Genomic DNA, 12,855 nt, shown 5'->3' with positions numbered 1-12,855 from the left:
CCTCAGTGCCACATCCACCCTTTTCTTGAACTCCTCCAGGGACAGTGACTGCACCACCTCCCTGGGCAGCCTGTGCCAGTGCCTCACTGCTCTTCCAGAGAAGAATTTTTTCCTAATATCCAACCTGACACAGCTTAAGGCCATTGCCTCTTGTCCTGTCACTATCTCAGCTCTTTCACAAATGGTGTCCTGACCAGTATAACTATTTACTTATACTTTCTGGGTCCTTTTTTACTGTCTGTATGTGAAATATCTGTTTTCCTCAGTGGAAAAGAGAGTAAATGGCCTCAGAGTGTGGCTAACTGTATAAACCTTCTCAGCACAGTTTCATCTGAACTTGAGGGATCTGGTTTCTCTCCACTGCACACAGCTTCAGATTGCTTCAGCCCAGTGAAGGACTCCCTGCAAGGACGAACCAAACGGCAAGGGAAAAGGAAGAATACTTTTAGTCTTGTTTGCCAATTAGGTGACTGAGCACGCGGTGCTGGGCTCACATGCTCTGCTCTCCTCCCACCAAAGGCAGCGGGATGCTGGGGCTGGTAGCAGGATTTAATCCCCTGTGCCACAGCCTGGTGCTTCTTGGATGGCTTTGCTCTGGCAAAGAGAAGCATGTGATGAGGTGTCAGGCTGAGTGCTCTCCGAAAACACCACCAGCAGCACTGATTTTAATGGGAAAACCCATCAGCCTGCTAGGAGCTGGTATTTCCCAGCTCTTGATTTGGCTCTGCTACCAGCCCTGTGCCCTCCACTTTCCACTCCTGTGCTATGAAGCCGCAAACCACCAGTGCCGGCCAGCACCAGTGCCACTGCAGGAAGAAACTCACCCTCCATCACACGGGGTCATTTCCCACACTGCAGAAATCACAGATTCCCACCTTATGTTCTGAGCACATTGTGCTGCGTCGCTGCTGCAGGCAAGAACATAGACTTGCTCCCTGTATAGTATTGCATTTGAGATGCGACTTGTCAGTATTAAACATTAATAATGTTAATGAGGCAAGGAGCCCTTGATGCGCGTTGGTGATGGGCAGAGGGAAAAGCCTTTCCAGATTGATTTCTCGCCCTGAGACGGCTGCAGGAAGGAGCCGGATCTCGCTGTGAGCATCCCGGCTCCATTCTTCTGCCCTCTAGTGCCAGAAACACCGAATGGAAAAGATGAGGAGCGCAGTTTGCTCCTCTCAATGCACGAAGTGAACAGAAAAGGAGACAAAAAAATTACTACTCTCGCCTGCGTTCTCCCATGTTGGTTAACGAAAAGCATGACAGACAAAATAAGGCCACTGACAGGCAGGGGCTGTGGTTGCTGTTAGGAACCAGCTGTACCAGCCCAACCCAGACATCGCCTTACACACAATGCAGTCAGCAGAGCTCCTGTGGTGGAACTGGACCCAAATATTTGAGATTTCTAAGCAAAGCAGGTCCTTGTAGCTTTCGACCCCATGGGATGGGACAGGTGTATCCCTCTGTAACGTCCTGAAGATGAGCCTGGTTCAATGTCGCTGCTTTGTGCAGATCAAAGCTCTCCCAGTGTTTGGTACCAAAATATTTACGCTAGGGAATGCCTGCTGTTTAACACGTTGAACCTCATTTAATTCACACTTGCTCTTAATCTCTGCTCCTCAACACCACCTTGCCTGGTTGAGTCAGATCTGCTTCCATGGCTGCTCTCATCAAACACGTGATGATAAATGTTCTCCTCTTTGGTGGACTGCTCTCATCATCGAAATCAGCTTCTGGGATCAGACATGAGATATTTTTGCTCTGCGAGGTGTAAGGAAAAAGCCACGTTTCTGTCATTGAAGCAGCTGCAAGAAATGAGACCTCTCAGCATGCTGCTAAGGGGAAAGGGCTGTGATCCCAGTACCTGTAGGTCATGGCTGCCACCTCCACTGCCGTTGTCCCTCCAGCTCTGCTGGCTCCCCAAGAGCTGCTGTGGGCACCAACAGTATCCCCAAATTGCTGTGTTCCTGGTCATTTCCATCCTTGCCCTCTTCCTCCTCTGTGTATCACTTGCAGGCTCAGAGGGGGAATTTAGGAATGACCTAACATGCTTTCCTTCCTATCTTTTTTACTTGACAAAAAAAGAGTTTCAAACCACATCTTCCCTTTGAAGAGAATCACAGTATCATAGAATCACCAAGGTTGGAAAGGACCTTCAGGATCGTCCAGTCCAACCATTCACTTACCACCAATATTTCCCCACTAAACCATATCCCTCACTACCACATCTGAACATTTCTTGAACACCTCCAGGGACAGTGACTTCACCACCTCCCTGGGCAGCCCATTCCAGTGCCCAACCACTCTTTTGGAGAAGAAATTCTTCCTACTATGCAAGCTAAATCTCCCCTGGTCCAACTTGAGGCCATTTCCTCTCATCTTATTGCTAAAAAAAAGCTAAGACAAGTTGTGATTATCTATATTTTGCATAACTGCTCAGTTTCAATTTCACGATGCTTATTCTTGGGTTTGATCTATTACTCCTGTGAATCTTCATCAAGACATTTTGGACACTTGGAGTGAATTTGCTGGTGTGTTACTATGGGAATACCGAGGTCAAAGACTCCTCATCCTACAAAGCTCAGCCTCACGCGGTGACAAGTTCTGATCTAAACTCCTGCACCAGAAGATTTTTAAAGATCCCTTCCAACCCAAACCCCTCTGTGATTCTGTGGGATGGCATCCTGGCGTCCATATAAAGCACCCATATTTAGAAAAGAAGCTCCTTTTTAGTTTACCTCTAACTTATATTGCTGAAGATAAAATGCCACTTTATTGCACGTGAGTTAAGGTGAGGCATCCTCCTCACCCCACAATGGTCAATAGGGGGTCTTCAAAGGGAAAAAACACCAGAAAGGCCTGCTAAAAAGATCCGTGCATTTCTGTGTGACAGAAGTTCATACGGCCTTGCTCATGGCCACGTCCTGTCAAGTTTTGGGTATCGCCAAGGACGGACACTCCACAAGCTCTCTGGGCAACCTGCTGGCAGGGCTTGACCATCCTCATCATAATAAAAAGAAGCTGTTTCTTATGTTTAAATGGAATTACCCATGTTTTGGTGTGTGCCCATTGCCCCTTGCATCAGTTTGTTGGATCCCCTGAGGAATTCCTGGCTCCATCTTCCTTCCACCCCAGCAGGTGTCAGACACACAGAGCAGATTCCAGGCTGCATGATCCCACCTCGAGCCTAGAGACAAACTGGGCAATTCTGAGCCACAAGTAGAGCAAGGGAGATGATGACATATATGTTTTTCTTACACTGTCCTCCTGGGTTTTATGTTCTGTTTTGTTCTCGTTAACTTCTCATGTTTGTGTTTGCAGAAACCAGACTGCCACTATTGATTTCAGCGAGTTATTTGGCTCTCTGCTCCCTCAGCATGCAGTTTCTCGGGAAAGAATAAAGCTGCTGGAACTTCAAAGCAAAATTACAAATGAATAAATTGGTAGAGGAAAAATTCTTAAGATAGATTACCTTGTAGCTAATTGGCACAGCCGAAGCAGTTGATCCTGACCTCCGTCTCCAGACAGAGGGGTATTCCAGACTTGTGGCCAAACCAGCAGAGCTGTGGGCCCAGCCCAGGTACCCCTATTGCTGCCTGGTGCCTCAGCTCTGCAGCAGAGCTGTGCATACTGCAGAGAATTATAGAAAGGTTTGGGCTAGAAGGGACCTCAAAGATCATCCTGCTCCAACCCCCTGCCATGGGCAGGGTTGCCATCCACTACATCAGGCACCAGCTCAGGCTGCACAGGGCCCCGTCCAGCCTGGCCTCAAACACCTCCAGTGATGGGGCATCCACAGCTCCTCTGGGCAGCTGTGCCAGCGCCTCACCGCCCTCACAGTGAAAAAATTCCCACACATCTTACCCAAATCTTCCTTCTTTTATTTTAAAAGCATTCCCCTTTGTCCTATCACTATCTACCCATGTAAAAAGTATTTGTAAGTTCCCTTTAAGTACTGGAAGGCCGCAATGAGGTCTCCCAGGAGCATTCTCTCTCCTCCAGGCTGAACAAGCCCAGCTCTCTCAGCCTGTCTTCACAGGAGAGGTGCTCCAGCCCTCTGAGCATCTTTGTGGTCCTCCTCTGTGCCCGCACCAAGAGCTCCACAACTTTCCCTCGCTGGTGCCTCCAGACACGCACACAGTACTGCAGGTGGGACTTCATGAGGGATCCAACACCATCTTACAGTCACCACGCGTAAGTAAGCCCTGTGGCTGTGCTTTGCCAGCTACATGCCTGCACCAGCACAGCTGCAAGATACACCAGCCTGGATCCACTCATCTGTGCCAGATGTGCTGCAAACACCTCACAGCTCATCACCAGCAGCGCCTGTTTAGGATCAGGCAAATCCTGCTCAGCGCCAGAAGAGCTGCTTGCTGTGCTCTCATCCCTGACATCCCCCTGATGACAGCCCCAGAGCTCCCTGCCATGCACAACCGTCCTCCCCAGTGTCTCAGAGGTTTCAGAAGCTGCATCAGTTGCCACAGAGCAACTCTGACAGACACCAGGGAGAGGAGCAGCCGTGCGGAGCCCAGGCACAGCCAGCAGCTCCCGACGTGAGGCAGCATTTATTTTTAGAGTAATGTAGCGCGAAGGAGATGGCTGGAGCAGGGCCTCCTCGTCACTCTGACGCCACCACCCGCCGCCCACACGCCTGCTAAGTGGGTTATCGCAGCCCATCAGGCTCCCAGGGAGAGGGGAAGAGAGTGGAAAGGTCACCGCTCCCCTCATGCCGATAAGCAGCAGAATGTTTTCAGTGCTGTGGTATTTATTAATGGACGTTGGTTTAATGTGCTGATGGTGCCTTATGCAAGACATCTCCTCCCCTGCCGCTCGGAGACCTGGAACTGGCCATAAGTCACCATCTTCCCACCTCCATGACAAAACCCAGTGTTAAAGCATTTACACACGGCTTTCTCAGCTGATATAAAGCCCTTCTGTATACCTGTTTCCCCCTGACCTGTCAGTATCCTTTCCTTTCCGCTAGACATGCCTAAAATCACTGTAATCCCAGCCACCAGCCCTCTTCTCAGCTCCCTTCCCTGTCACTTCAATTTTCCCACCTGACGGAACAAAATTCACACTTGTCTGGGATGTTTACATGTCCTTTGTGCCACAGCAGTTAAAGGGACTCTCAAGTGGTGGTGTTATCCTCAGGTAACATATGGCCACAGTACCAACTCCCCACCACCTGCACTGGTGAGAGATCAGCAAGGCGCCCAGCGCAGCAGGGGCCAGCCCAGGCCTTCACACATGAAGTCACACTTCTCCATTTCTTCCTCTTCCTTCGGTTGGAGTCGATCTCCACTCTGCAGAGCTTGCTCCCCCCGACTTGCCATCCTGCGCATCCTTTCAGCCCGGAGCTCCTTACTTGGAAGACTCAGCCCATTCTGCTGCACTTTTCTTGCACGTTTCTCCCCCTCCAACTCGCTGTTTAAAATTTTTGGCACCATCAAGGCACTTGCTGAAGTAGCACATCTCTACTCTTCATCTGCCCAGCCATCTGCTTGAGAGAGTGGCGCAGGGGGTGTTTCTGCAGAGATGTGTAGACCGAAGGCCAGAAGGAGCCAGCATGATCTGGATCAGCTGCATAATGAATGCCATAGACACCCAGGCAGCAGCTCCCACGGCGAGTCCTTCACCACTCATTGCATTATCCGTCACCAGTGAAGGCCCAGCTTTTTTTTTTTTTTTCCCCCTCCAGTAGCATTTATTGAACTTTTTTTTCATGCTGTGAAAATAGGCAGCTCTACAGGGAGAGGTTCGGAAATCTTAATGACAAGAAATGGAAAGACTGTAAAGCCTCAGATGAATTACTGAGGTATGCGTACACATAGATCCAGTATTTCAAGCTTGAAAATATTATTTAGAAAATAATTTTATCCTAAAAGACATTGAAATTCCTGAATGCTTTGTTTCAACAAGTAATGGTGCCCATCCTCTCAGGGTGGGCTACAACAGCCAGGAGCTGCAGCCTTGCAGAAGCTTGTTCCTTGCATAAATCCAGGTTGGTGTTATAGGAATCCTCTTGTCACACCAGCCCAAACGCCATTGCGGGAAACCCAAAAATCCCCTGTTCCAAGATGAATGTCACCTTGCAACCCAACCCCAAGTTTGCTAGCCCATAAAGCCCCATGACTGAAGCTACCCCAGAGAGCTGTTTTGAGCCACCAACCCCAGACAGATATATGCACACAAGCACAGATCCAGGTGTACTCTGTGCTACCAGAAAGCTGCCGTTCCAACTCACTTAACCTGGAAACGACTTCCACTTCTCTGCTTTAGGAAACCGATGAACCCCCAGACCTTAACTTAGATGCAAAGCTGCTACACTCTACTCCCAGCCACATGGTACACTACAACAAGAGATATTTGGCCTAATCCTATCTCTACTAGATGCCCTACAGGTCCCCATGAACATCCCATCCTCCAGTAATGCTATCCTTATATAAGAAGATGCAAGTCCTCTCACCCCACAGCAATAACCCAGTATTCTTGCCCCAGTGATAGCCTAGGGAAATCCTGCTAGCTCATCTCTGATTTCCTGGCGAGTCTTCTTGAAAGCCTAATTATAGCTCAGCTCACCAAAATTAACATCGGCCTGGAGAGACCTGGAAATTCCCTCCTGGGTTCTGTGAAGATGGAGCCCAGCAGTACCAGTCTGACCTCTGCTCCAGAGCCTGAGGTTGGGTTACAGCCTGATTAGGGCTCTGAGCACCTGATGGCACGGTAGTTGTCCCTGTTCATTGCAGGGAGTTGGACCAGGTGACCTTTAAATGTCCCTTCCAACTCAGATGATTCTACGATTTCGTGATTCTAATATGATTAAAGCTTTCACAATGCAGCCTTTCTCCCTCCAGCAGTAGGCGGTATGGTACACAGCAGTCACTGAGATATCTGCTCATGTGAACGTTCTGCAGGGCTCTCTGCAAAGTGCCTTTAAATGACTTTCACATCATGAACTACAAATGGCGTCAGCATCTCTCTGAGTGGAAGCTGACATCTTGTGGATGGTTCACTTCAGGCTTCCAGCAGAGCAGAGCAGGGAGCAGCAGCAGCACAGAGAGTGTGGAGATGGAAGACGAGGGGATGGCTGGGCTGCCAGGCTGCCACTGCGTTTGTACCAAAGAGCATTTTGTGACCAGAAAATCTCTTACATATTGTGAAATAAACAAAAGCATCCAATGAATCTTTTCCTACAAATTTCTTGCTAAGGGAAAACCAGATTGCATAGCTACATAGAATTGACACTGATAATTTAACACTGAATCAGTATCCTCCAACCAGCAGGAAAATGTGTTAGCTCTGCCTAATCCACTTTTTTTTTTTCCTTCTTTTAAAAGAATACAGACTTAAATAAAGATGACTGAGAGGCACTTAGTGGATGTAGTGACATTGATGGCTGTTTCTTTTGAAAGACACTCTCCTAAAAGAATGCTTTCCTCACAGATCTCCGGGCTTTGCTGCCACCAGGGCAAGGCAGCGTGCAGTAACTGATACTGTGGTGCTCTCTGAGAGCCAGGAGCTCAGCTGGGTTAGCTCAGCCCTCCTTCATGCAGTCACAGATCAGTGTGAGTGCAAGTATCGGGGGAGGCATGCAGATGATTTCCTTTGGACAGCAGCTGAGCCACATCCAAATGAGCAAGTTCAGATAAACTGAGCCACTTAAGACAAATTAGTTTAGAATGGCTACGCTGCATTTGTCAATGGTTTAATGCAGTAGCGGTGTATTTATAAGACAGGGCTAATTTCATGGTCCTTGAGAAACACTCTGAGAAAGCAACTTCTCCAGCGAAGTCAGAAGGCATTAGAAGTGTTAAGTTACTACCATACATACTTGGCCAGAAGTCACTCTTAAGGCAGCAGAGGTACGGTCTTTTGGTTCTACAATACAGACTCCTGAAATAAGTGTCAAAACACTGAGGGCCTCATAAAATCACATTGTCTCTTCTTTTTTTTTTTTCTTTTACCAGCTGAAGCACTTAGCTACAGTTTGCGTTTCAACTGCTTCCACGTTATTTTTATAAACCAGATTTTAAAGCTCCAACAGAGAACAGCCCTCCCACCTGAGTGTCAGTGAAGTGTCCCACTGGAGCCAGCTCTGCTTGGGACAGGCAGATGTTCAGCAAATGCACTTCTTGCTGCCAGCCCAACCACCTCCACACAGGGGTGAATGCTGCCTTGAAATCCTCCCAGCAGTGAAAAAATCCTCATTCTTCAAGACTTTCTTAGCTTTTCCCTGCCTGCCCTTCGCTAGATGGCTTGGGAATTTAGTTTCTATCAGAGAAAAAAACTTCATAAATAATCTGTTTGTCATGGAGAGAGCAAGAACAAGTCATCAGAACAGCCATTTACTGAAGTCCTTCCTACAGTGTTTTTTTTGTTTGTTTTTTTTTTATTATTTGTCTGGTTTTTTTTTTTGGACACTGAGATGCAATCCGTGCTTTCAAATGTTTACTGTCTCAAAGCAGCCTCTAGGTACAAGAAAATAAACCCTCAGCAGCTCTGCAAGAGATGATCATGGCTGCAAGCAGTCCCAGTGCCTCACTTACAATTATAGAGTCATTAAGGTTGAAAAAGACCACTGAGATCATCCAGTCCAATCGCAGACCCATCACCACCACACCCACTAACCACATCCCTCAGTGCCACATCTCATGCTTCTTGTAAACCTCCAGGGATGCTGACTCCACCACCTCCATGGGCAGCCGGTTCTGCCTCTTGAAGGAAACGTGCTCTTATGGTCTCGAGATCCGCAGTTCCGTAAATACAAGGAACATGTAGGATTACCATCCTTTGTGCGGAAAACAGCAAGGAGGCAGGTGGCAGACAGAGCACTGGGTCACTGGGTCCACGTCTGCACCTCCAAATAAAGCAAGCTATGAGGCAGCGCAGGGATCACTGCAATGGGTGGAGCTTGGATGGTTTTCAAGAGCCACAAGTGGCCTCATCTGATCCTGCTTTGAGCAAAATGCTCAAAGACCTCATGAGATCTCCTCAGTCCAGAATTAGTCTATGATTCCACAGCTTTTACTAAATCTGTATCCGGGAAAATATTCCACAGCAAATCTAAAGCCATATTATGGCCTGCAAGCACTTCCAAACAAAGACTGACAGTTATTTACAGTCACAAAAAAATATGCTATGCATAGGAGTAAAGAAGCATTTCAGAGACTTTTCAAGAGTGGAATTTAATTAACGGACCAAGGCAGTCAGGCTGAGATGTCTGTACCAGCACTGTATTGGTGCCCTCATGTTTCAGAGCAGCCTGAAGAGCTCCTTAAGCAGATCAAAGCATGGGATCCACGTTCTGCAGATCGAGATGCACAGAAACAAGTTCCCAGCCCCTGCTGCCCATTGATCCCATCTCCATCAACTAAGTAGACAATTAAATTTATGTACGTCTGCAAGTCCCAACCATTGCCTAGTAGCTTATAACTTAATTTCTTCATATTAGATGTGCATTCCTTGCTCTTTGATGCTGTATTAGCAGATAACAGCCTGATAATCTCCCATTTGACTGCTTACGAGGCAAATCTGGTGTCATTTGCTCAGAAGGTTGGACATACTGAGGTCAGTCTGACATGGCAGCTTTGGGGGAAGGATGGGAGGACATTATAACCAGCAGCAGAAAGCAATTTCTTGCACATCTAATGGAGAAGCGTTGCAATCACAGTGCTTGTGTCCACTAAGCACCACTCACCTCTCTGAGCTGTTCCCCCTTCCTGGCACAAAACTCAGTTTTCCCTGCCCTCTGCTGTTTCTTTAAGCAAAACCTTTGCTTTGCATTGCCATTTTGGCTACAGCAGCCATCACTGGACTCAGCTCCATGAAACACATCTGCAGCTGCCAACCACATTCATTTCTCGCCTCCTCATCTTCAGATCCAGCCCTCAATGCCCAGTTCCCACTGCTACCCAGTAGCAGGATCCCTTTGGTGCCAAGGAGCTGAGACTCGGTGCTCTATGAGACGCAGAAGCCCAGAAGCAGTGCTGATGGCCAAACAGCAGAATGGAGCGTCACAAAGCAGGGACACCTGCACCTTCTCCCAGTTCAAATGGCCATTGACAATTTTTGTTATTTTGAATACAAATGCCTTCCACCCTTTCTCATACCATCAATCTAATCACCTTCAAGAACAGCTCTTACAGATGCGGAATGAAGTCAGAATACATTTGGATATCCCAAGCAATCCTGCCAAGCAGCTGAAGGTGGTTGTGGAGCTGCAGTGGTTTCACACCAGCAGCTCAGCACAGCTGATCTCACTCCCCCTCCTCAGAAGTGCAGAAGGAGAAAAAGACTCAAGGGTTGAGATAAGGACAGGGAAACCACTCCTGTGTTATCAGGATGGGCTAAACAGACTCAGCATAGGGAGAAGAGAGGGCATAGTGGTGACGGCCAACGGTTAGAATGGTCTCAGTGGCCTTTTCCAACCTTTATGATTGTATGATTAATGCAGTTCTATTGCCTATGATTACCAGATTAGAGCAGTGAGAATTAATGAACTAAAAACAGCACCCTCCAGGGGAAATATTATTAGAAAGTATTATCATTTTCAGTAGAAATTGGAGTGATTCTTCAGATCTGGTCATTCAATTCAGGTTCAGCCTTAAAAATAAGCATTTAGTAATACATTCTTTACAAGATTTTATCTTTATCACACGCTTGTTAACAGCCTTGAAACATGGTTAATAAAGATAAATCAAAACATGTTTTTTTCACAACATAGCAGAAAAAACCTACATTAAAAACTATCTGCTACTAAACAGAGCAGAGGAGTCGAATGATCTCCCCAGGGGGTTCTGAAGAACTGCATTGGTGCTTACCAGGGATGGCATTATTCAGTACCCAGTGTGATTTTTTTTTTTCCTATCACTTCCCTCCCAGCCAGCAGCTGGGGTTAGTGAGAACCTCTAAAGATCACCCAAGCTGAAGACCTGGACCATATCAGAACTGGAATCCAATTACAAAGAGCCTCTTGTTCAACCGATTTTCACATTCAGTGGATTAAGCCTGGCAATTAAGTGCCACACGACCAATACAGTGCTGCTGCCTTTAGGTTTTCTAGGCAGGGATAAAAGCGTGCGTCAGAGCACAGGACACCAGCAATGCTTCCCCAACATGGCTGTGTGTAGGTCTCCATGAGCAGGGCTCACTTAAACAAAAAGACAAAGACAAGCAAATCTTTCAAACAAGATTTGCTATCAAGGAGGCTGTTGATTACCAGCCCAAGTGATCACACCACTGGAACAAATTGGTTACATCTGTGTCTGAATCCACAGGTGCTTCCAGCACTTCTTTCCTGTCTCCTCTTCAAGGCAGGATCTCTTCTCAACACCACCACGAGTTATGTTAGACAAGTTGGAGCTAGCATTTGCCAGTGTGAAGGGAGTACAGATTCCAGCAGAACAAACAACACAAATGCAGGAATAAGCATAAATACTCAAAGATTTAAAAAAAAAAAACAAAAAACAAAAAAAACAAACAAACAAAAAAAAAAAACAGCAAAACCAGTAAACTGAATTATTTCTAAATGCTGAGCCTATTGTACTTTGGAAATAAATGTAATTCTTAGGGGCAGGGATCAGTTGTCACCTTCCACAGGTGATACGACTCTCAAGAATGACAAAGCTGGACTGACAGAGGAGAATATAGCAGGAGAGGGAAAATGACAAAAGCCCTTACGTGTCCTGTTAGAAAGAGGACACATCTCACTGTGCATACAGCTCCTGCTTTGGGAGTCACTGGAGACATACTAGGTACCAGTAATTCTACCTTGGCATGTAGGTTTCAGGACATTTCACAACATTAAATTCAGCCATTTATCCCTCCTTCCTCCGAGCACCCTTAGCTGTGGCAGATTTACTGCTCTGCAAACAACTGCCTGCAGCATGTGGGATGTAAAGCTATCAAACCACAGAACGGTTCCCACCCCATACATGTGTAACAAGCACATGGAGCAATTTGCTCTTCAATCTCATGAGAATTTAAGAGATTGGGGAGCAATTCTGTCACAACCTTTCTTGCTCCAGCACACACACCGTGCTCCATTTTATGAACATCTGAGCCGCTCTCCAAGCTGCTGTGACAACACACAGGAGTCTGATAGACTGCCATCATTAATCAGATTCTTGACATATTTGCAGCTTATCTATAAGAACAGCCAGTAAAGCAAACACCTGACCCTTTCTCCTCCTTTCTTCTCCCCGCTGTGAAAACAAGGCTTAAAAATGACCTCGTATGTTCTCTTAGGGTATGATAATGGCACACAAACACAGGCAAGTCCGTACAGAACCATTAACACTGGAAAAACAGGCACAATGATCTTGTCCAACCACCACCATGGCTGTGAGACAACAGCCTGGCACATTCCGGATGGATTTTTCTTGGTTGCTTTTCAGACTGACAGGTGAGGAGCTGATAAAGGAAGGCCACTGCAGGCAGGTAGGCCAGCAATTCCACATCAGCAGCACTGGTTATGCTCATTTAGCATTGCCATTCACTAACAGTACCAAATGCATTAGGCCTACAGAATTGCTCTATGTTCCACTTACGCTGATGGCTGAATTGTAAGAAAGGTGTACATCCTTACCTCAGGTTTCCATGGTGCAGTGACTCAGTTGCTTAACTGGGTCGCACCAGGGCTCTGCAGCTTGCTCTTTCAACAGCAGAGGCCATGTGGTAACATCACTGCCAACAGCTGCTAGCTGAAACTGCTTCCCGCCTCAAGCCATCAAACCATAAAGGCCAGGCCGTGACAATCAACAGAACAGCTTTCCAGGACTTTATGAAGTAAAAGAACGTCGTTAAGTGTTTTTCTGCATTTTCTAAAGTTTTGAAGATGCCTCAGCATCAAGA

The sequence above is a fragment of the Centrocercus urophasianus genome, unplaced genomic scaffold, assembly GCF_019232065.1.
Source record: "Centrocercus urophasianus isolate 14NV4802_14NV808 unplaced genomic scaffold, USGS_Curo_1.0 seq_16, whole genome shotgun sequence".
NCBI classification, from domain to species: Eukaryota; Metazoa; Chordata; class Aves; order Galliformes; family Phasianidae; genus Centrocercus; species Centrocercus urophasianus.
This window is presented reverse-complemented; position numbering follows the sequence as displayed.